We start from the raw sequence: 22571 nt of genomic DNA, 5'->3' as shown, positions 1-22571 counted from the left end.
TCTGGCACCTTCATGCAGGTAACTGCTACCATCAGTATAATATACAACATCTGGATTTTTCAATGGTTCATCTTTCAGATCGGGTCTACTGGAATAAACTTCATCCATTATTTGGAGACAATCATGTGATTCTTCATCATCTACCTCTGGTAGGGGCAGCAAAGTTGCTGGATTGAGCATATTCACTACTCGTAGATGAATCCTGGGATTTTCACACAATAGGCCTTGGTATCTAGCCATCCTTGGGTTCGTTAGCCAATAACTACCCTTATATTCCATGAGTGTCAGAACAGCATGAGGTACATTCACATACATCATCTGGCCGAAGGTAAATTTATCAGCTTCTTTGACAAGGCTTGCAGTGGCCGCTACTGCCCTTAGGCATGGAGGCCATCCTTTTGCTACTGAGTCCAATTGTTTTGACAAATAAGCTACTGGACGATTCCAACTTCCTAATCTCTGGGTCAGGACTGCCGCTGCAATCCCATTCTGTTCATGTACATACAGCTGAAAGGGTTTTTCCGAATTAGGCAGTCCAAGGGCTGGGGCCTCCATAAGTCGTTGTTTGATAACTAAAAAGGCTTGTTGCTGCTCAGGTCCCCATACGAATGGGTCCTTTTCTGCACCTCGAGTGCTTTCATGTAAGGGCTTGGCCAGACTGCTGAAATCAGGTATCCATAGTCTACAAAACCCTGCTGTTCCCAGGAATCCTCTGAGTTGTTTCCTTGTGGTAGGTTCCTTGATAAGGCAAATAGCTTCTTTCCTCTCTGGCCTCAATGCTGTTGTTGGTGTGAGATGTCAAAGCCCAAATATTTGACCTTTTCTAAACATAACTGTGCCTTTTTCTGGGAAACTCGGTAGCCAGCTTCCCAGAGCAAGTGGAGCAGTTCCTCTGTCCCTTCTTTACAGGTATCAAAATCCTTTGCTGCTAATATAAGGTCATCTACATATTGCAGAACCACCTTTTCTCCAGGTATTGAGGGGTAACTTGTTAGATCCTTCGCCAAGGCAGTGCCAAATAAAGTTGGGGAATTTTTGAATCCCTGGGGCAATCTCGTCCAGGTTAGCTGGCCTTTTGTTCCTGTTAAAGGGTCTTCCCACTGGAAGGCAAATATAGGTTGGCTCTGTGGTGCCAGCCGGCAACAGAAGAATGCATCTTTCAAGTCCAATACAGTAAAAAATGTTGCTTCTGGTGGGATCAAACTCAGCAGGGTATATGGGTTTGGTACATTTGGGTGCAAGGTCTCGATAGCCTGGTTTACGAGCCTCAAGTCCTGTACTGGCCTGTATTCATCTGTCCCAGGTTTCCGAACAGGCAATAGAGGTGTGTTCCATTCTGATTGGCAGGGCTTAAGCAGACCATATTTTAATAGGCGGTCCAAATGTTTCTGGATGCCCTCTGCTGCTCGCCGGGGTAAAGGATATTGCTTTACAGATACAGGGGTAGCCATAGGTTTTAGGGTTACTACAATTGGAGCTATATTCTTAGCCATTCCTGGTGGGCTATTTTCGGCCCATACTCCTGATGGCACCTGTAGGGTTCGGAGGAGCTTGTTTAACTCTGTATCCAATGTGGGTTGGACTTGCAGGGCTGACATTAGGCGCCATGATTGTTCCTTAGGTACTGAGAGGGAAATTATTCCTGCTGCCTTTGATGGCAGTTTCATTTCTGGACCTCGAGGAGTGAAGGTGATTTGGGCCTGCAATTTGGACAGCATATCTCTACCCAAGAGAGGTATTGGACACTCAGGTATATACAAAAACTGATGGGTTAAACGATGTCCCCCAATCTGGCATTCCAAAGGTTGGAGGAAAGACCTCTTAGCTGACTGACCAGTGGCACTTTTAATGACTACACTTTTGGGTGCCTTTTTCTGCAATAGTTCTGGGAGTACTGAGTATTCAGCCCCAGTATCAATCATAAAGTCTATTAAATGGCTCCCTAATTGAATCGTGACCGTGGGCTCCTGGAAGCCTAACTTTATGGAGTCCGGTCGTTCCTAGTCTTGGGTAAAATTCTCCTCTGCCAATCCAATGAAATTGTCCCTACTCCGTCCTTGTCCAGGTCTCTGATATCTTCCATCTCGGATCATTCCCCGTCCCCGTCCCTGGTTTCTTGGGCCGGAGCCTGGGCCTGGGCCTGGGCGTACTTCTTCCAACCTCAGGGGTTCAGGACACTCCCGCTTCCAATGACCCTCCTTCTTGCAATTCGCACATTGATTCCTTCCCAGTGGTGGATTCCTTCCCCGCCCTCTCCCTCCATTTAAGGGGCGGTAGTCTTGCTTTACTGCTGTGGCTAACATCACCATCTTTTCCTTCTGCCACTTCTTCTTCTCTTGCTTCTCAGCCTCATCCCTATTCCGATAAACTCGGCGTGCAATGGCCATAATTTGGCTCATCAGCATCCCTTCCCATCCTTCTGATTTCTGAATTTTCTTACGAATGTCAGAAGCGCACTGGGCCACAAATGTAGCAGTAATCATTCTGCTGTTTTCAGGGGCTTCAGGGTCAAAAGGAGTCCATATACGATAGGCTTCCTGCAGCCTCTCTAAAAAGTCTCCTGGACTCTCATTTGGTTTCTGTTCTACTTCTGAGACTTTAGACATATTAGTGGGCTTCTGGCATGCCCTGCGGATACCTTGCACAAGCGTCTGGCGGTAGGTGGTAAGCCTGGCCAGATGAATTGCATTGTTTGGATCCCAATTAGGATCTTCCAAGGGAAAGTTGTCCCGGAGATGACGGTCAACATTTAAAATATTTCCCACTCTGGCCTGCTCACGCAAATATATCTGTGCCTTTTCAATTATGTCTCTCCTTTCCTCAGTGGTGAACAGAGTATTCAGGAGCTGGCGGCAATCTGTCCAAGTAGGACTATGAGTATTTATTATTGAAGTCACCAAGTCCATCATAGCCTGAGGTTTTTCTGCGAAAGATGGGGTGTGTGTTTTCCAATTCATCAGATCCGTAGTTGTGAATGGAATGTACTGGAGGGTCGAAGTTCGAGGTGGCCGTGGTCCGAGTTGCCCGTTAACCAGCACAGGCTCCTCAAGTGCATCAAATACTCTTCTGAGAGGGGCTACTACGTGATCTTTCTCTTCGCTTTGCTCTAGGGGCCTCAAATCATAGGGGATGGTATTTGTCCCAAGGCGTTCTTTTAGCAGCCTTATACGCCTGGCTGTATTGCTTGCTGACCGATTAAGGTCTCCCTGTAACTTCTGTAATAATTCTCTAGGACTTGGATGTGCAGGGGTTTGGGGTAGGCAATCAGTTGTTCCACTAAAAGAGACTGTAGATGGAGTTCTACTGGGACTCACAGGTGGAATAACCACTTCTGCTTGGGCTTTATTATAGGCCTCCAATGCCTCCTGAAGATATTTATCATAATCTATCAAGGAATCGAGTTCTGTGACTCCAGCCCCATTATTCATTCCACTTTCTTGCCTTGGGGTTACAACTGGTGGAGTGTTTGGATTAGGCTCCCTTCGATGTGGAGCATAGGGTGGAGGTGGAAGCACCTCTTCCTCTGGTCCCTCAAAAATGGGTTTGAGTTTATTTGGCAAGATTCCTTTCCTAGCTTCGGCTTTTACAGCCAATAATTTGCATCGTTTGACTTTGCATTCCCTTATCCATGGAGGATTTTTATTTAATGTGCTCAGCCAAGAATCTATATATGAAAATTGTTCTGGGCACCCTCCAGTTTCTTTGGCGATGTTAGACCAAAGTTTGCTTACTAAATTTATATCAAAGGTTCCCTGAGATGGCCATTCAGTATTTTGTTTCGGCCACTCTAATTCACATAACGTTCTCAAGCGTTCTGGCGTCATTTTGACTCCATATGCCCCTGAGAAGGCTTTCTTAAAATTATTTAACATACATTCAAGAGGTGTATTTTCCCCCTTTGAACCCCCAACTCCCATTGTATGGCCCTGTGAAGTATCCACTCAGTCACTCACACACACGCTTCGTGAGATTCCTTGCCCGGGTGAAGTCGCCTTACCGGGAACCGAAGTACTACCCACTCCACACTCAGGTCAGCTACAAATTGTACTTTCTCACACATACAATGCGCTGGATACTTCACCATACTCTACCTCCCAACCTTTCCTTTCCCTACACCAGATCACCATCTGATGTACCCAACCACCTAGCGTACTCAGTTCCCCTTTACTGAGACGCAGAAGTTTGATCAAGACTTCTCTTCCTCCCAATTAATTGGAGGGCCAAAAACCCCTTAGTGCACTTACCCTTAGTTGGTTGCCTGTTTATTTCTCTGGTTCCCCCCGGTCCGTCGCCGTCGGTGGGCAGGGTATCAGACAGACGAGACTTCTGCGTTCCCCTGGAAAAAAACTTCCCAGTGCGCGCTGGGTAAGCAGTGAGTGGTCCTCTCTCTTGTACCCTGCCCAGTAAGGCGAAGGGGCTGCGTTCCAGCAGACCACTTATCCGAGTCGCAGGCACCATAAAATGTAGCACCCTGCTTGTGGTTAACGCTTAGCTGGAATGAAATATTCAACGCAGCAATAGAGAAATTAAAATAATAATTTATTTGTCAGACAAATAAATGAGAGGCACAGTGGTATATGGTTACCAAGCTCTGGCCTGGTCTCCTGCCATTATGGCCAGCACTTATATTCCCTCAGCCCAGCTCCCTTGCTCCTCCTTTGGCTGCCTCTGTCCAATCAGCCTGGTTGAATTTCCTATTGGCTGATTGCTACAACCAATCCTAAAAGATACACCCATTTCCTATTGCCTTTTATGGGATACAAAAAGCTATATATTCTTCTATCTATAAATGACAAATAAGTAGTCATATATCTTACATTTGTCTCAACAAGGAACCTTAATTACCAGCTCACCTCTTGCCCTCCTTGCCCTATTGCCCTCCAAAACAGATGGTTAATAATTTTAAATTTTTATCTTAAACAGATGTCAGAGATCTTGGGTTCACATTCTCATGCATCATCAATGAAAGATCTCCTTTTTGAAGGTCTTTAAACAAAGGCCTGACAACCATATATCAGGAGTGCTCGATGGCGTCTCCTGTCTGGCAGGGGGCTGGGCTCATTTGCCCCTCTGGTCTCCTACAGCAATATGACTCTATGAAATAAGTATTTAACATTTCTTTCTTTCTAGATCCTTTGCATAATTACATTTAAGCCAGTATATTTCATACATTATCAGAGATAGCTTTTTACAAGAATAAATCTTCTCAAAGTAACAGGAAGGAATCAGTTTACAGCCTCAAAATAAAATAGGAAAAAGCCTCTTTTTCTGTTTACACTTCTCCTTCTCCAGCCAGTTGCTCTTGGCCTTTAACCTTAGAAAGATATGGCTCAAGTTTAATGGTTTTTACTATTTACCAACTCTTAATTATGTAGGGTGGTGTAACCTTGCTCTCAGCTTGTAATTCTCTTTTTACGACTTTGAGAATTGTTTTCTGCTATAAATCAGGGGGCCCCCTTGTCCAGGAGGATAAACATCTTGACAAAGTACTTAGGCAGCTGGTCTTCTGCCTGGCATAAAACATTTGAAAATCTTTAAGCTCATTTTAAAATACAGACCCTAATCAAACTATAAGCCTTGATAAAAATGCAGGCTATGATTAGATGCCTCAATGTGGCCAGAATGACCAAGCTGCTTCTGGCACAATGGGACACCGTGACGGGAAACAGAGCACAAGGAAATGCCGTTTACCTTCCCGTCACAGCCGTACCTATTTATCTACTTCCACTGGTGTCCTTTCGAACTGCTAGCAGTACAGTTTTACAAGTACTTATCACCTAAAGTGTGTCCCTGCTTACTGCTGTTCTATGTACCTTCTTTTGTAAGGGGCAGGAAGAAAGTCTACTGTTTTTCTTGTACAAGAGAGGCAGTAGGATGTATCACTGTGTCACTCAGAGCACAGTAGTACACGCCAGAATCTTCAAGAGTAACTCTGTTGAAGGAGAATTCATTGGCCTTTCGATCGCTGGTGATTATCATGGCTCCATCTAGAATTTCACTTGACACAGTATCTTTGTATCCAGATACTATGGAATGAGGAGCCTCATTTGGGCGCTGCCGGTACCAAAAGATTGTTTCGCTTGAAATCTGAGGGTGCTTGCAAGGGAGCTTCACTTTTTGTCCTTCTGACCCTTCCACGAGAGGATCTTGGGTGATCTCGCCTTGGCACCGAAGGATCCCTGGGAGGCCAAACAGACAGGAGAAAGTCAACACAGCATACACGGAACTGCTGGGTTTGCAGTCATCCTCTGACATCATATTGGGCAGAACATATTTAAAATCACAGAAATGGGAGACCAAGAGAGAAGGAGAGTAATCAACTCACCTAATGAAGAAAGCATCATGATGTATGAGGCCAAGGTGATGGGCATTATTGACGATTTTAAAATCTCTCTGGTTTACCAACTGAGAGCAAAAGGGAGATGATGAGGCAAGGATCTAATCTTCACTGTGGCTGAAGAACAAACAGAGAACGTCTGAGAAGGAGGCTGGTTGACAGACTGAGAACTGAAGTGACGGATCAATATGAGTAAAACTCTCCTCCCTTGTGGCCAAGGGCTGGTACTGCGAGGGCTTATCCACACTTAGCTTTTGTACTGTGTTTTCCAGGCACAGGTACAGTCGTACCTCGGGTTACAAAAGCAATTCATTCCAGAGGTCCGTTCTTAACCCAAAACCGTTCTTAACCTGAGGGGCGCTTTCGCTAATGGAGTATCCCGCTGCTGCCGCACCGCTGGTGCACAATTTCCATTCTCATCCTGGGGCAAAGTTCGCAACCCAGAGCAACTACTTCCGGGTTAGCTGAGTTTGTAACCCGAGGTACTACTGCATGCACTTTAAATCTCATTGTCTGAGTGCTGTTTTTCTTTTTCATGAAGCTTTCGCCATGAAAACCTGCTCCGAAGCGCAACCAGCGGCATTTTGGGTTTTCCACGGAACACTGTTTGCTTCGATTGAGCTTTAAAGAGTGGCTTTTCACAGGGAAAGCTTCAGATGTGGGGTGGGGAGGACACAGAAAGGATGCTTTACTTGGAAATCATATAGGATAGGTAAGTAGATAAGCTCTCAGATAGGTAAATCTGCCCAGTTTGGTTTCTCTCATTTCCCCAATTTTATGTTCAGTTCCACACCAATCTACAATTTAAAAAAATAAAATCCTCATTAGCATTTTATTGTCGAAGGTCTATTAATATATTCATTTCTGTATACAGTGGTACCTCAGGTTAAGAACTTAATTCGTTCTGGAAGTCTGTTCTTAACCTGAAACTGTTCTTAACCTGAAGCACCACTTTAGCTAATGGGGCCTCCTGCTGCCGCTGCTCCGCCACCGCAGGACTTCTGTTCTCATCCTGAAGCAACGTTCTTAACCTGAGGTACTATTTCTGGGTTAGTGGAGTCTATAACCTGAAGCGTATGTAACCTGAAGTCTATGTAACCCGAGGTACCACTGTACTTTTCTCCCATGATGTGTGTGTGATCTAAAGTACTAAAATAAATTTTTACATGCTTCACACCCCCCCACAAACATTTCTATGCACACTTTACCCTAGTATACACATTTTTTTTACACAACTTGGCTGGAGCACAACATTGTAAGATTCAAAGGAGTGTGATTTTGATGGACTGCTACTTCTTGGTTTTGTTTATTGTTTTGGGAAGTGCAAATTGGGTAGGTGCCCTTTAAATGTGAACCAAATCACATTTCATGCTCATTCACACAAACTAGGTTTGCCATATTTCAAAAAGCGAAAATCCGGACACAAAAGTTGTTGAGTCGAGTATTTTAAACCTTTTTTTTTTTTTTTTTGGATGGGGGTAAATCACCATAAAATCAACACTTCCGATATGGGCTGCCATATGCCTGGGTTTTCCTGCACATTTCCCCCCTGATTTTCAATTTTCCCACCAAGTATGGCAGCCCTAGCCCAGTCTAGACGCTTTATTAGTGTTATTTGACATGCAATACCACACATGTGCCATGACAATCTTCCACACATTCTTATGCCAGAATGCCACATTTAGATCTGTTGAATCTTGTTTCTTTTTCTCTTTATCTTTTATTTATTTTCCAAGCTGGAGGAAATAAATAGTGGTACCTATTGGTCTACTTGCATTGGTGTGCTTTCGAACTGCTAGCAGTACAGTTGTACAATTAAGGGACCCCTGACCATTAGGTCCAGTGGTGACTGACTCTGGGGTTGTGGTGCTTATCTCACTTTACTGGCCAAGGGAGCCAGCGTACTGCTTCTGGGTCATGCGGCCAGCATGACTAGGCCACTTCTGGCAAACCAGAGCAGCGCACGGAAACACCATTTACCTTGCCGCCGGAGCAGTTGCACTTTGATGTTATTTCAAACTGCTAGATTGGCAGATACTTATCACCAAAAGTGAGTTCCTACTTACTGCTGTCCTGTGTACTTTCTTTCGTCAGGGGCAGGAAGAAAGGCTGCTGGGTTTTTTGTACAAGAGAGGCAGTAGGATGTATCACTGTGTCACTCAGAGCACAGTAGTACACGCCAGAATCTTCGAGAGTAACTCTGTTGAAGGAGAATTCATTGGCCTTTCGATCGCTGGTGATTATCATGGCTCCATCTAGAATTTTACTTGACACACTACTTTTGTATCCAGATACTATGGAATGAGGAGCCTCATTAGAGCGCTGCCGGTACCAAAAGATTGTTTCTGTTGAAATCTTAGGGTGCTTGCAAGAGAGCTTCACTTTTTGTCCTTCTGACCCTTCCACAAGAGGATCTTGGATGATCTCGCCTTGGCACCGAAGGATCCCTGGGAGGCCAAACAGAGAGGAGAAAGTCAACATAGCATACATGAAACTGCTGAGTTTGAGATTACTACATACCTTCCACAGTATTTCGAATTATAGACTTGCCATTGCTTATGAAGTTGCCGTAGATCAAGTCCATTAGGCCATCCAGTTCAGAATCATCCCAAGAATATTTGGCAAACCTTTATCTGCCCAAGGGCCACATATCCTTCTGGGGAACTTTCTAGGGGCCATGTGCCTGTAAAAGGCAGGGTTGGGGTGAAAGAGGCAGAGCACACAGATATCTTTATCCTGCACCCAGACAGATACATTTTCACAGTTCAAGGAAACAGGTCAGGTATGGTTTGTCCATCAGATGTCAGTCCCACTTACTCCCAGGTAAAGTGTGCAGAGGTTTGTATTGTTTAGGTCTGTACTGTTTAGACATAACTCATAGGGCTAGCAGGTATCACCTTTGGAACTGATCCTTGTCAGGAGGTTCATACACATGAATGCACATGCACAACTGGCTCTGTTGTGTTGAAATATGTGGTATGATGATGTCTGCCTGGTCTAGTTTATGGGTTCCGATAGCAACAAACTACACAGACCAACTGCCAGAGCATTCACATTTGCCATGGAATGAAGTCCCAACCAAATGGGAGACAATGGGAAGTTGAAGACAAAAGGGGAAGAAATTTACTCACCTAACGAAGAAAGCATCACGATGAATGAGGCCAAGATGATGCACATTCTTGCTTTTTTATAAGATGCTATTTCTCTCCCTGCTGCTTACCATACGAGAGCAGAAGGGAGATGGGGAGGCAGGGACATACTGATCCCTGCCACCAAACAACCAACACGGAACAGGTGACAGACAACTGAGACCAGAAGAATGATACTCTGCTCCCTGGTGGGCAATGGCATCACAGCACACTTCTAAGAGGGCTGGCTGTTCCATTCCACACCTCAGTGTCTCTTGAAGTTTCTACCTCTTGTGGGTAACTGCATCATCCTTAGATCATCCCCTGAGGTCTTCATCTGTGTGCCATGTCCAAGAGAGGACTGGAAGGTGGGGAGGAGAGAACTGTCCTTCTCTAAAGTACCCTGCCGCCACCGCTGCTTCATTTATGGAATGGTCTACCAAGGGAGACACACCTGGCACCCACCTTGTTATTGTTTTCAATCTCTGGGAGTGGACCAAAGTGAAGCCTCCTCAGGCAGGGTCCGCTCCAGTTGCGCCCCCCCCCCACCAAGTTGCCGCAGATAGGCCAGAAATTTGAATCTGGGTTTGGTGGGAACCTGCCAGGCACCACAATGGGCAAGGGAGTGGAGTAACGGTCAGGGAAGATGGTGTGGCTGTGGGAGGACGGGAAAGCCTTGTGCCAGGTCACAACCAACACCCACGTCTGGACTGGGTGAGTGGCCATTTTTTATTATTTCCCAGGCATTGGTGCAACACAAATGATGTGATATTTTATTTATAATAGTGCTTATTTTTTATTAAATCAAGTGTCAACGGCAAGCCGTGCTTTGGGGAGGAATCTTTGCAGCCCTGCCTTGAATTCAAGAATTTCCTAATGCAACCCCAGGTTCAATTAAACCCAGGGCTGCAAAGAAAAAAGGGAAGAATCATGAGCATGCTGCCCTTCCGATGCTGCTCTCCTAATTCCATACCCTCCAACATTCCTCAGATGAAAATAGGGACATTTCTCACTCCCATCCAACTGACCATCTTCGAACTCCCATTTCTGTCCCCCCACCCTGCAGAGCATTTCCACCACAACAACACTGATGGGACACAGCACACACAGCCCCCACCGTCCTGGAAAAAACCCTAAAATCCCTATTTTATTTTATTTTTTTCTTTGGTAGATGTGCAAACAGAAAAACACACACCAATGAACACTGGTGGAAGAAGAGGAGTGTGGGGGGAGCGCACCGTCCCTAGCAGCGCGATCCCAGTGGGGTGCCATCATGGTTGCCCCCCCTGCCTGCGCTGGGTGCCACGCCCCAGGACATGCGCCATGCCCCTGTGGGCGGTGCGTCATGCCCCCAGGATGCGTGCCAGCCCCGTCCCCACCTGCTCTCTGCCCCCCTGCTGCCAGAGCATTAAGCTCTGCCACTGCCAATGAATAAATTTTAGAAAGGGGCAAAATTAGACGTGGATGCTCTTTCATTGGAGGTTTTAAAGCAGAGCTTGGATCTGTCAGGGATTGTTTAGCCATGATTCCTGCATTGCAGAGGGTTGAACTACAGAACCCTTGGGGTCTCTTCCAACTTTACAGTTCTATTATTCGATGGCCTCTTACATTTTAACATTGCACTGCCATTTTTTTGAGATAGCATTGTGAAAATATTTGTGCATGAATGAAAATGAGCACATAAACCACGAATGGCCCAGGGCAATGAATGTCAATAAAGGAGTGGGGATGTAGGGGGTCTGCTTTAACGTAGCAAGAGGGGAAACTCTACAGCAGGCGTCCTCAGTCTTGGCCCTCCAGATGTTTTGTGACTAAAGTTCCCATCATCCCTGACCACTGGTCCTGCTAGATAGGGATCATAGGAGTTTAGGCCAACAACATCTGGAGGGCCGAGGTTGAGGAAGCCTGCTCTACAGGAACCAGCTGTCTGTATAACAGATGGCTCCACCTTGTGGTGCCTGCTGCTCACTGCATGCAGGAGCTTCTCCAAGAGCTGAGAGAACTCAAACCAAAAGGAAGAACCAGTGTTAGATGTCCCTTCTCCACCAGAAGCCTGGGTTGGGCGAAGCCTGTGATATGCCAATGTCAGGACTACTGGTGTCATTTGTAAAGTGGATATATATGATGCACATATAAAAAGAAACTCAGGACTCATTGTTTCCCACCAAATGTGATTTTATTTGGCTCCCAGTATGTTTCTGAGCACAGTTCAAAGTGCTGGTGTTGGCCTTTAAAGCCCTAAATGGCCTTGACCCAGTATACCTGAAGGAGCATCTCCACCCCCATCGTTCTGCCCGGACACTGAGGTCCAGCTCTGAGGGCCTTCTGGCAGTTCCCTCACTGCGAGAAGCAAAGTTACAAGGAACTAGGCAGAGGGCCTTCTCAACAGTGGTGTCCTCCCTGTTGAACACCCTCCCATCAGATGTCAAGGAGATAAAGAATTACACAACTTTTAGAAGACATCTGATGGCAGTCGTGTATTGGAAAGTTTATAAGGACTGATGTTTTTAAGAAGAAGAAGAATGCTCATTACTATCAACCCTCTTCGATTTTGTAAAAGAATATTCCCATTCCCTGGACTGCTCTTGAATTGAACCTTTTATTGTTCTGACCAACATCTAACCATGCATTATGGATTTATAATGGAAAGTTCTTTGTTTTGTGGCACTGTAAAAAGTTTTAATTACTGAAAAAAGCATAACAAAAGATGGAAGGCGAAGAAAAGATCAGTCATAAATCTATGCGGCAAGATCCTAGGAATGCTTTATTGGAATCAACTCTCTTTCCAGTAAATGTGCAAAGGACTGCAGCTCTGGATCTCTAACTCTGTTCTGTTCTGAATGTCCCTGTTCCATTCTGTCTCATTTGCATCTGAATGTTTTTGCTCTGCTTCTCCATTGGCCCACATCACTGTGTCACTCACAGCACAGAAATAGATAGCAGAGTCAGTCAGCGCGCTGGCAGCTTTCTCCATGTTGTAAGTCTTGTCTGTCTTCTGCTCAGCTTTGAAGCCAAGAAGAGCCCCATCAGCTCGTGGGTCATAGCTACTCAGGAAAAGCTTGGGAGGTTGGCCTGGATGCTGAATGTACCAAAATAGACCATAAGGAGTCCCTTTGTAGGAACAGTTGAGCGAGATACCCTCTCCTTGGGCGACATGCACGATGCCTTCTGTTTGGTCCACTGACTGTCCAACACTTCTCTCTGTGGAGGAGAAAAGGGCAGGAGAGATTAGGCAAGATGGGTCAACTGCAGGATTGCTCTGTGGCTCTTAGCTCCTGGTGAATTGCATATGACAAGAATGGGAAACCTGAGCCCCACATCCCACAATATACGGTATGTCTCTGGGCTCCAACTCCCATCATCCCCAGCCAGGAAGGTCAACAGCCAAGGCTGATGGGAGCTGTAGTCCAGCAATATTTGGAGTTCCACAACTTCCCTATCCAGGAGACACAGCAATATCACATGTTGCATTGAAAGAACGATTTAACTCACTCATAGCTAGAACCCAACCCTCGCCTCCTAAGGGGTCAGACCCACTGTAATGACTTTTAAGTTAAATATTCATAGCATTGCAGAACTAAATGTATTTATTTCTGTTCTTGGTGGCTTTCTTGCATCTGAAAGGCAAATATAAAACCCTAACTCAGTTAGAGAAGGCATTTTATTTCTAAAATAAGAAGAAGAAGAAAGTCCCTCTCTGGCTTTCTGTTCTACAGCAACTTGGTAGCATGGGGGGGAAGTCAAAGTGGCTTTTATCCTAGTGTAGCTTTTCTCAAATTTATGCTCTGCAGATGCTTTGAACTACAGTGCGAATCGGTCCTAGCTGGCATGGAGGGTACCAGTTTGGGAAAGACTGACTCATAAGTAAGAATATTGATTGACTCAGGCTACATAAGCGGCAGAACAAGCTTAGAATAGCTATGAAGTGGGAGAATGGATTGCAACAAAGAGGATACATTTTTAAAATACTCATTTTAAGAACACCCTGTCAGCAGAAACTTAGCATAGCAGGGATGCATTTGTTGTTGTTGGTTTCCTTGCCAGGACCTTGAAGTGGTTCAGTCCATTCTTTTATCTCTGGACTATACCACTTCCTTTTGTGCAAGGTCAAAATCAGCAAGTGAAGTCAAAAGAATATTAAACATGAAAGTTGGGCTTCCTTGAGTTGCAGGAGAATTTATGAAGCAAATGATAAAAGTTCAAGGCAATTTAAGGTTGCAAGAAGAGAATCAACTTTCACTTACTTAAGAATGCCAGGATCAAGACAGGCCCAGTCCAGAGGAGGGTCATTTTTCAGGGATGAAATTGGTTTCACTCCGATTCTAGGCTTGCAGTTCACTACCTGAACAGACATGAGGGAATGTTCATGCCTTCCTCTTTGGTTAGTAGTTTATTTTTCAAAGCAACCGAAAGATGAGGGCTGGTAGGCCACAGGATGTGGTTAGGAGCTGGCTACAATGAGTTGTTTTTTTAATGTTAAACTCACTCCGCATCTCCACCCTGTACTTGAAATCCACTTCACAACTTTGAGATCAAGCACTGCATTTAGCTAGAACAGGGTTGGGCTGGCTTATGGAAGCCCCTTGGGTGCTTCCCCCAACCCATTCATACAACCCCAAAGATCTACCAGCTGGAGCCATGTTCACATTAGCGTAGATGTGGTCCATAGTGATCTCCTGAGTCAACTTGGTGGCATGGGTGTTAGAAGACCCTGTTCCTATCCATCCAATTAGCATTGTAGGAATGCTCTTCAACTTTCTTCCACTTGTGCAGAGCAAGGAGATTCTGACCAAGCATTTTCTGATGGTAAGAGCATACCTTCCAACCTTTTTCCGATGAAAATAGGGACGTCTCATTCCATAATGAGAATTTTACAATTTATACCCCGCATGTCTTACTGGGTTGTCCCAGCCATTCTAGTGTCAGGGACTGGGCAGAAGAGCAATGGTGGAGACCACCTCCCCAACCTGACTTTTCCAGAGAAGAAGACAGTTCAGAATTGCAACAGGGGTTTGAGAGAGGTCACAGCTCAGAGGCAGATGTGGGGGGAAGCTGGGAAAAAATGGGAGAGGAGGACGGTGAAGAGGAAACACCAGGAGGGCAACAGCTGACATACACAATGTTTTTAGAAAGCATTCCAGACTCCCCCTCTCCCAGAACCTGGCAAGCCTTGAAAGTAGGAGAGCAAAGAGCTCAGAAGCAAAGGTCCTTCAGCACCACCCATAGAGGAGATGATGGTGAATGAGGAAGTGAGAGGGAAAGGGGGTGGAGAGTTACACGGGACAATGCCATTATTCCAAGAGGCTGCATTCCAAGCCTCTCTCTGTAAATATTGAATACAAAGCAGATGGTAAGGTCTTTTCCTTTCCTTATCCCTTCCTGGCAACCTGCCATGGTGGTTGTTTTCTCTGCTGCCTGACATCTGGATGGCTTTCAACATATATAAAAACATAAGAAAACATTAAACATTTTAAAAAAAGAACCTTCCCTATATGGGATTGCCTTCAGATGGCTTGGGGGTCAGATAACTCCACACCCTCCAACATTTCTCCAATGAAAACAGGGACGTCTGAAGGAAAAGTGGGACATTCTGGGATCAAATCAGAAACTGGGATGGCTTCTCTAAATCAGGGACGTCCCTGGAAAATAGGGACACTTGGAGGTTCTGAAAGAGCTGCTTGACAATAGAAAAGACTATCACAGAAGGTGGTGGACTCTCCTTCCTTGGAGGCTTTTAAACAGAGCTAGGATCGGTCAGGGATTTTTTTAGTTGTGATTCCTGCATTGCAGGGGGTTGGACTAGATGACCCTTGGGGTCCCTTCCAACGCTACTGTTATGTACTAAGCTTGGATCCTAGAACAATAGGCAGGTAGGAGCCGAGAATGCAGCAACTGATTGGCCTGCAGGAGGAGACCAATCAGGCTCCAGGAGGGAAGCAGAATCAGCCAATCAGATGGGACTCATTGTGTAAATAATGTGTATAAAGGCCTGTGGTTTCGGGGGGGGGGGGGGAATCAATCACTGTTTTACAAGCTGCAATAAAGAGCATGAAATCACCGCAGGACTCCGAGTATATTTCGGCTACAGTTTATGATTTAATGGCCTCTTACACTTTAACATTTAAATTTAACATTTAATTGCCATTTTTTGATATAGCATTATGAAAAGACTTGTGAACGGATGAAAATGAGTACAGTGGTACCTTGGGTTACAAACACCTTGGGTTACAAATGCTTCGGGTTACAAATTCCGCTACCCATTCAGGTTGAGAACGTTGCCCCAGGATGAGAACAGAAATCACGTGGTGGCAGCGCAGAGGCAGCGGGAGGCCCCATTAGCAAAAGCACGCCTCAGATTAAGAGCAGTTTTGGGTTAAGAATGGACCTCCGGAACGAATTAAGTTCGTAACCTGAGGTACCACTGTACACAAAACATGAATGACTCAGGGCAATGACTGCAAATAAACAAATGAAGATGTAGGGGGTCTGTTTCTGGCAAAGGGAAGAAACTCTGCAGGAATCAGCTGTCAGTGCTATGAGAGTGAGCAGTGCCAGATTTATGTATAAGCTAAACAAGCTATATCTTAGGGCCCCACTCTCTTGGGGGGCCCCAAAAAAATTCACTATTAATATACTTCTTCTTAATTGTATTTCAGTTCAACAATTACTTTGATAAAATACATATTTTGTTATGTTCAAATGGCTTTAGATACCTATTAGGTCCATAAATTACCATATAGCATATATTCAGTGCAAAATACAGCCACAATTTGTTGTTGACAAAGGACAGGTGGATTTATAAAGGGCCCCATTGCCTTCAGTAGCTTAGGGCCTCATCAAACCTAAATCCAGCCCTGAGAGTGTGGAGATCTTTAGCAAATGAATGGATGGCGCCACTTTGTGGTGCATGATGCTCACTGCATGCAGAGGCTTCTCCGAGAACAGACAGAACGCCAACCCAAAAGGAAGACCAAATGTTGGATGTCCCCTCTCCACCAGAAAAAAAAGCCTTTGATCTGCCAATATCAGGGCTGCTGATGTCATTTGTACAGTTTTAAAAAAATTGAGTGGCATGCCTTTTCTTCTAAAACTTCCTCATATGGGTGTTTCTTTAGCCATTTGGATCACTTAAATTACCTTTTCTCAAACCTTTCCCAGCTCCACAGTGTCCCTTTTGACCAAAACTGTCATTTTTTCCCCACTACGTTGAAATGCCCCAAACTTTGTACCCTTTCATTAGTGAAATCAGAAATAACTATCAGCTTTAAAGGGAGAATTTTGTCAATATATGAGTATGACAATGCTGAATCAATGCTGAATCAGTTAGTAAAAGTCTTGTTATATATGTTGGTTGCAGTCAGACTGACCATGGCCCCAGGGGTAGAGAAATAAGTCAGACTTTTACCTTAACACCTGGTAAAAAAAACCCTGACTTATTTGATATGTATCTCATGAGGCACTGCTAAGTCAATAAAATGTGCTACTATGCATATTTTATATACTATGCATATTTTAAAACAAACTCATGTTTTGCAGGCTCCCACCAAATGTGATTTTATTTAGTACTGATTAGATGTGAATGTTCTTTACAATTAACCCTCTTCACTTCTAGAAAAGAATATTCCCATTCTTTGGGCTGATCTTGGATTGAACCTTTTTATGTTCTGAGGTAAAATCTAACCATGCATTGTGGATCTATAATGGCAAGTCACCACTCAGTTCTTTGTTTTTCTGCAACGTAAAATGTTTTGACTACTCAAGAAAAGCACAAAAAAATGTGGGGGTGGTAAAAATCAATAATAGGTCTATTCTTCAAGATTCTATGCATGCCTAGTTGGAATCAACTCACTTTCAGGGGAATGTGCAAAGGATTGCAGCTCTGGATTCTGACTATATTCTGAATGTCCCTGTTCCATTCTGTCTCATTTGCACCTGCATGTTTTTGCTCTGCTTCTCCATTGGCCCACATCACTGTGTCTCTCACGGCACAGAAATAGACAGCAGAGTCGTTCAACTGGCTAGCAGGTTTCTCCATGTTGAAGGTCCCCTCGTCTTTCTTGTCTTTCTTCTGCTCAGCTTTGAAGCCAAGAAGAGACCCATTTGCTCGTGGGTCATAGCTACTCAGGAAAAGCTTGAGAGGTTGGCCTGGATGCTGAATGTACCAGAACAGATAGTAGACATTCCCTTGGTAGGAACAGTTGAGAAAGATCCTTTCTCCTTGGGCAACATACACAGTGCCTTCTGTTTGGTCCACTGACTGTCCAACACTCCCTTCTGCAGAGAAGAAAAGGGCAGGAGAGATTAGGTGAGATGGGTAGATGGATGTGTGGGTGAGCTGATGGTCAAGAGCAGAATTGCTCTGGAGATCTTAGTTCCTGGTGCATCATATACAACAAGGATGGGGAACCTGCAGCCCTCACATGATGTTAATGTACTCCAACTTCCACCAGCCCCAGCCAGCATGGTCATCAGTGAGGGTTGATGGGAGCTGTAGTCCAGCAACCTCTGAAGTGCCCCCATGAATGAGACACAGCAATAGCACAGATTTTTGTCCTTAACCAACATTGGCGCATGGGAAAAACTCAAAGCAACTTTAAACATCTGGTGCCCTCCAGATGTTTTGAACAACAGTGCACATCAGTCTCAGCTGCATGAAGGGTATCAATTTGGGGAAGGTTGATCTGTTGAGTTAGAATATCGATTGACTCTTGCTGTTGGTTACAGACACAGCAGAAAAAGATTAGAATAGCAACGAGGCAGTAGAACTGATGACAACTGAGATGACATATTTCTGAATGCTCCCCTTAGAAACACCCCATCAGTGGAATAATAGCATCACAGGGATGCATTTTGTTGTTGTTTTCCTTGCCAGGACCCTGAAGTGCTGCAGTCCATTTTTTTACCTCTGGATTATAGCATTTCGTGGTTTGAAAGTTCGAAGTCAGCAAGTGAAGTCATAAATGTAAAAGTCTTGTGTTGTAGGAGAATCTAGGAAGTAAAAAAAGGTGTCAATACAATTTTTAGGCTGTGGATAATGAATTGACCTTCACTTACTTAAGACTGCCAGGATCAAGACAGGCCAGGTCCACAGGAGAGACATTTTTCTGGGATGAAGAAGGGAAGAATCACAGAGGAATTTCCATTCAATCCACTTCTAGGCTTGAACCGTACAATATGAGCAGACTTGATGAAATGAAGTTCATGCCTTCCTCTTTGGCAAGTATTTATTTTTCAAAGAAACCTAAACTTGAGGGCTGGAAGACCACAGGATGTGGTTAGAAGCTGACTACAACTAGAGTATTTTTCTCTCTCTCTTAAAGTTGAACTTGCTCAGTATCTCCATCTCACGGCTAAAATCCAGATCACAATTTCAAGATAAACAAATTATCTAGAACAGGGTCTTGCAAGCTTATAAGAGCCACTAGTGTGCTTCCCCACCTTTAACCCAAAAATCTAACAGCTGAAACCAGGTTCACAATAGTGACTCGGGTTGGATAACCTTCTCTTAGAACTATGGAGAAGGCTGCCTTTGAGCAAACGCTCAGCCCAGGAATTTGCTTTTGATACCAGAGCTGAGCTCACGGTCCTTTCCCACAATAATCCTCCTCTTGTCTCCCACCCCAAAAAACTTGTTTGATCTCAGCTGTGTGAAGAAGGAGGAGGAGGAGGATCAACTGTAAATCATGAAGGCAGCAATCCCAGACACAAGAAGCTGCAGGAAAGCAAGCTGCTGTAAATTAAGACAGCATAAAGTTACCGTATTTTTGGCTCTATAAGACTCACTTTTTCCCTCCTAAAAATTAAGGGGAAATGTGTGTGCGTCTTATGGAGCGAATGCAGGCTGCGCAGCTATCCCAGAAGCCAGAACAGCAAGAGGGATTGCTGCTTTCACTGCGCAGTGATCCCTCTTGCTGTTCTGGCTTCTGAGATTCAGAATATTTTTTTTTCTTGTTTTCCTCCTCCAAAAACTAGGTGCATCTTATGGTCTGGTGCGTCTTATAGAGCGAAAAATACGGTACACCAGATCTGCTGCCCTGCTTAACACCACAGAGGGGAAACTAGCCTTTGAAATTACTGTACTTGCCAGGTCATGTAACCAACTAGAATAGGCTCCAGGGATCCATCCGAAGTTCTTCCACTGCACAACTATACCGCCCCTTTTGGGGAGCTTACATCTGCCAGCTGAGCTGGGATGAGCAAATTGCATCAGTGTATCTTTGGCTGTGTCGGGGTTGGGGACTTAATGCCCGCTGAGCCATGAATCAGTCAATCGAGCCAGAGATCTGATGCATCCTAAGCTGTTCATCCTGGTGGATCTTGCCACAGGATTCCCCTATTAAGCATTTGGTTAAATCGCCAAAGGGAAAGTTTTCGTGCTGTGGTGTAATTTTTGTTATTGTTATGGTTTGATTTTTCAGACATTTATTTTGTGATTTATTGTATTTTTATCTTTACATTTCCATTCCATTCCATTCTATTATAAATATTCCATATTCCATATTTTAAGTTGTATCCCACTCTAGGACTGGTTTCACTGAAGAGTGGATTATATAGCTTCCCCCCAAAATAAAGTGTTTCAACAGTGAAAGCTTTTATGTTTTTGTTTTTCTCCAAACTATTTATGGAACTTTCAAATTGAATTGAAATTACAAAAGAATATAGCAATGATTAGATCTAGACTCAGTCATACAGAGAATAAATCATCTTTAATTTAATTTAAGCAAGGCTTAATTTAATCATTACATTTCAGTGGCCTATGGATAAATCTGGATCTGACCCATGGACTTCAACTTTTTATATTTAAAGTCCAAAGCTTTTTTTTAAAGGAGTTTTGTTTTGTTTTGATGGACTAATGAGATTCTAAATCCTTAATATTTCTGGTGAGACTTGAAAGCTAGAAATTTCAATTCTAACATCCCATATCAAGTAGTTGGAGTGCTCTTCGAAGACCTGAATATAGCAATGTCTGTAACAGCGTCCTTTATTCTCTCTCTGTGTGCGTTTAAATTACATTAGGAAAACATGCACTTGAATTTTTGGCAAGCAAATGTAAGACTTGGCTTGAGAATTTATCCTCAGAACTGTTTCAGTGCCCGCTCAGCACCCTTGTGTCTCTTTTTGTAAAGTGCACAGTCAAGGCTGACTCACTGTGCCACTCAAAGCGCAGTAATACACAGCCTCATCCTGGAGAGAGACTCCTTCAATTGTCAGAGGAACAGTACGCTTTATGATATCCAAACTGGCAGAAAACTTCTCTTCAGCCTTTGGATTCTTTTCGGCTTTGGTAGCACGCAAGAGGATCTGGGGTCTTCTGTCGGCATACTGACGATACCAGAAAAGATATGGGAATGAGTCTCCACTTGTGAATTTGCAATCAAAAGTTACCACCTGCCCCTCTAGAGATTCCATCTGTCTCTGTGACTGGGACACTGAATCAGTTTGAGAGATACCTATAAAACAGAAATTGAGAAACAAAATTAGGCCTTTCCTCTCTTTCTTTCTTTCTTTCTTTCTTTCTTTCTTTCTTTCCTTCCTTCTGAAAGAATAACCTTCTGAATCGCCAACTGAATTATCTTCTTCTTCTTCATTTTAGTTTAAGGTTTCTGAGTATATTGTCATTTGCCCCAATTTTTGTGTCAGTATACATTTCACAACCCTGAGATTAAGAGAGTCTCATGTTCTACCAGTGGATCCATCCCAAGGCTAATCCCAAGGCTAAGGTCTGTAGGGACGTAGAAGTAAATAATGTAAGTTTACATCTTATCTTTCTTTAACAGTCCACTTCGAAAACAATTGGCACATGCAGTCACTTAGGCCAACATCTGTAAAAATGAATACATTGGGCTGTATTCATTGATAGTGATACTCAGAGTAGACCCATTGAAATTAATATTATTCATATTTCTGTATGTCCAGCTGTTTCTCTGTCTCTCGACCCATCCTATTACGATTTCTAAAATTACCCAAATCTTAGCCTTTCATTCAGTTAGAGAAGACCTATAAAAATTAATGAACCTAAGTTAGTCATATCTGTTATTTTCAAAGCCTCCACTCTGAGTAGGACTAACATTAGATTCAGCCCTAAGTATTCCTCTGATTTTTAAAACTGATTATTTTTATTCAAATCCTCACCTTCCGAAATAGGATAGGAACACAACATTTTGTTTTCAATTCTTAAACTTGAAACTCTTACAGTGCCCAGGCTAAGGTAACTTATGTTTAAATCACACTCAGCTGTCAATATATCTCTTTGTAGACTTGACTTGTACAGTCAAAATATGTACCTCTTTGGATAGTGAGGGACTCCAACCATAGGATTGTGAACTGGGTGGTATTCTTACTGAGAAACTTGGAAGATTATCTTATCAACGCCACAGCAGCACCCAAGAGAAATATTACCTGGTTTTGGAAGGAGAAGGAACGCTACCAAAACAGTCAAGCACAACTGCATTTTAGATCAGGAAACCCTCTTTGTTGTTGCTTCCAAACAGTGGCTATGGTCCTCTCCCTCGTTCCTTGTATTTTAAAAGTTCTCTGGTGAGGCAAACTCCATCTGTAGTCTGCCTCGTCTGTTTCCTGCCCTTCTGTGATGCTGGCTCATTGCTGTCAATCATCTTTTGAATGATGACGTATATTTAAATTGAAAGTTAGGTCAATCTGCGAATAGACGTGTGAAGCTCTGGGCTGCGCTCTAGTGGTGAAAAATAATATTTCTTTTTTTTTTAAAAAAAAGCAGCTAAGGGAACTGTGTTAAGTAGAACAAAAATGCAAGGTGCATCTGTTTGTTGTGGATTTAAAATGAACTCTCTCAAATAATAGCCAGCAATATTCAACACTCTCACAAAAATGACCCATAATTTTTTTTTAATGAAAAAGAAACCATGGTTGTCCCCCTCATACCACACATATGGCTTCTCTCAAATAAATGTATGCTTTTTTGTGTCTTTTTAAGGTGATGAGACTTATTTGTGAAGCATCTCTTTCATCGAGCTAGCATAGCAGGTTTCTAAGTTGGAAGCTAGGATCTGTAAATGGGTTTGACAGTGGTGCTTTAAATCAGTTATGTAAATCATAGAATCACAGAATTTTAGAGTTAGAAGGGATCC

At 43.7% G+C, this 22571-nt stretch overlaps 1 gene segment (V, D, J or C); it reads right to left on the bottom strand.

Annotated features, from left to right (window-relative positions):
- The window catches only part of LOC308461695 (T cell receptor alpha chain MC.7.G5-like), a 151386-nt gene extending 132724 nt beyond the window's left edge, over positions 1-18662 (bottom strand). The window contains exons 1-2 of the C gene segment in view: positions 18520-18662; positions 17433-17739 (exon numbers count right to left, since the gene is read on the bottom strand).
- Between the last annotated feature and the right edge of the window lie 3909 nt (positions 18663-22571).

Source organism: Podarcis pityusensis (genome assembly GCF_964106645.2).
Source record: "Podarcis pityusensis genome assembly, chromosome: 13".
NCBI lineage: Eukaryota > Metazoa > Chordata > Lepidosauria > Squamata > Lacertidae > Podarcis > Podarcis pityusensis.
This window is presented reverse-complemented; position numbering and strand designations above follow the sequence as displayed.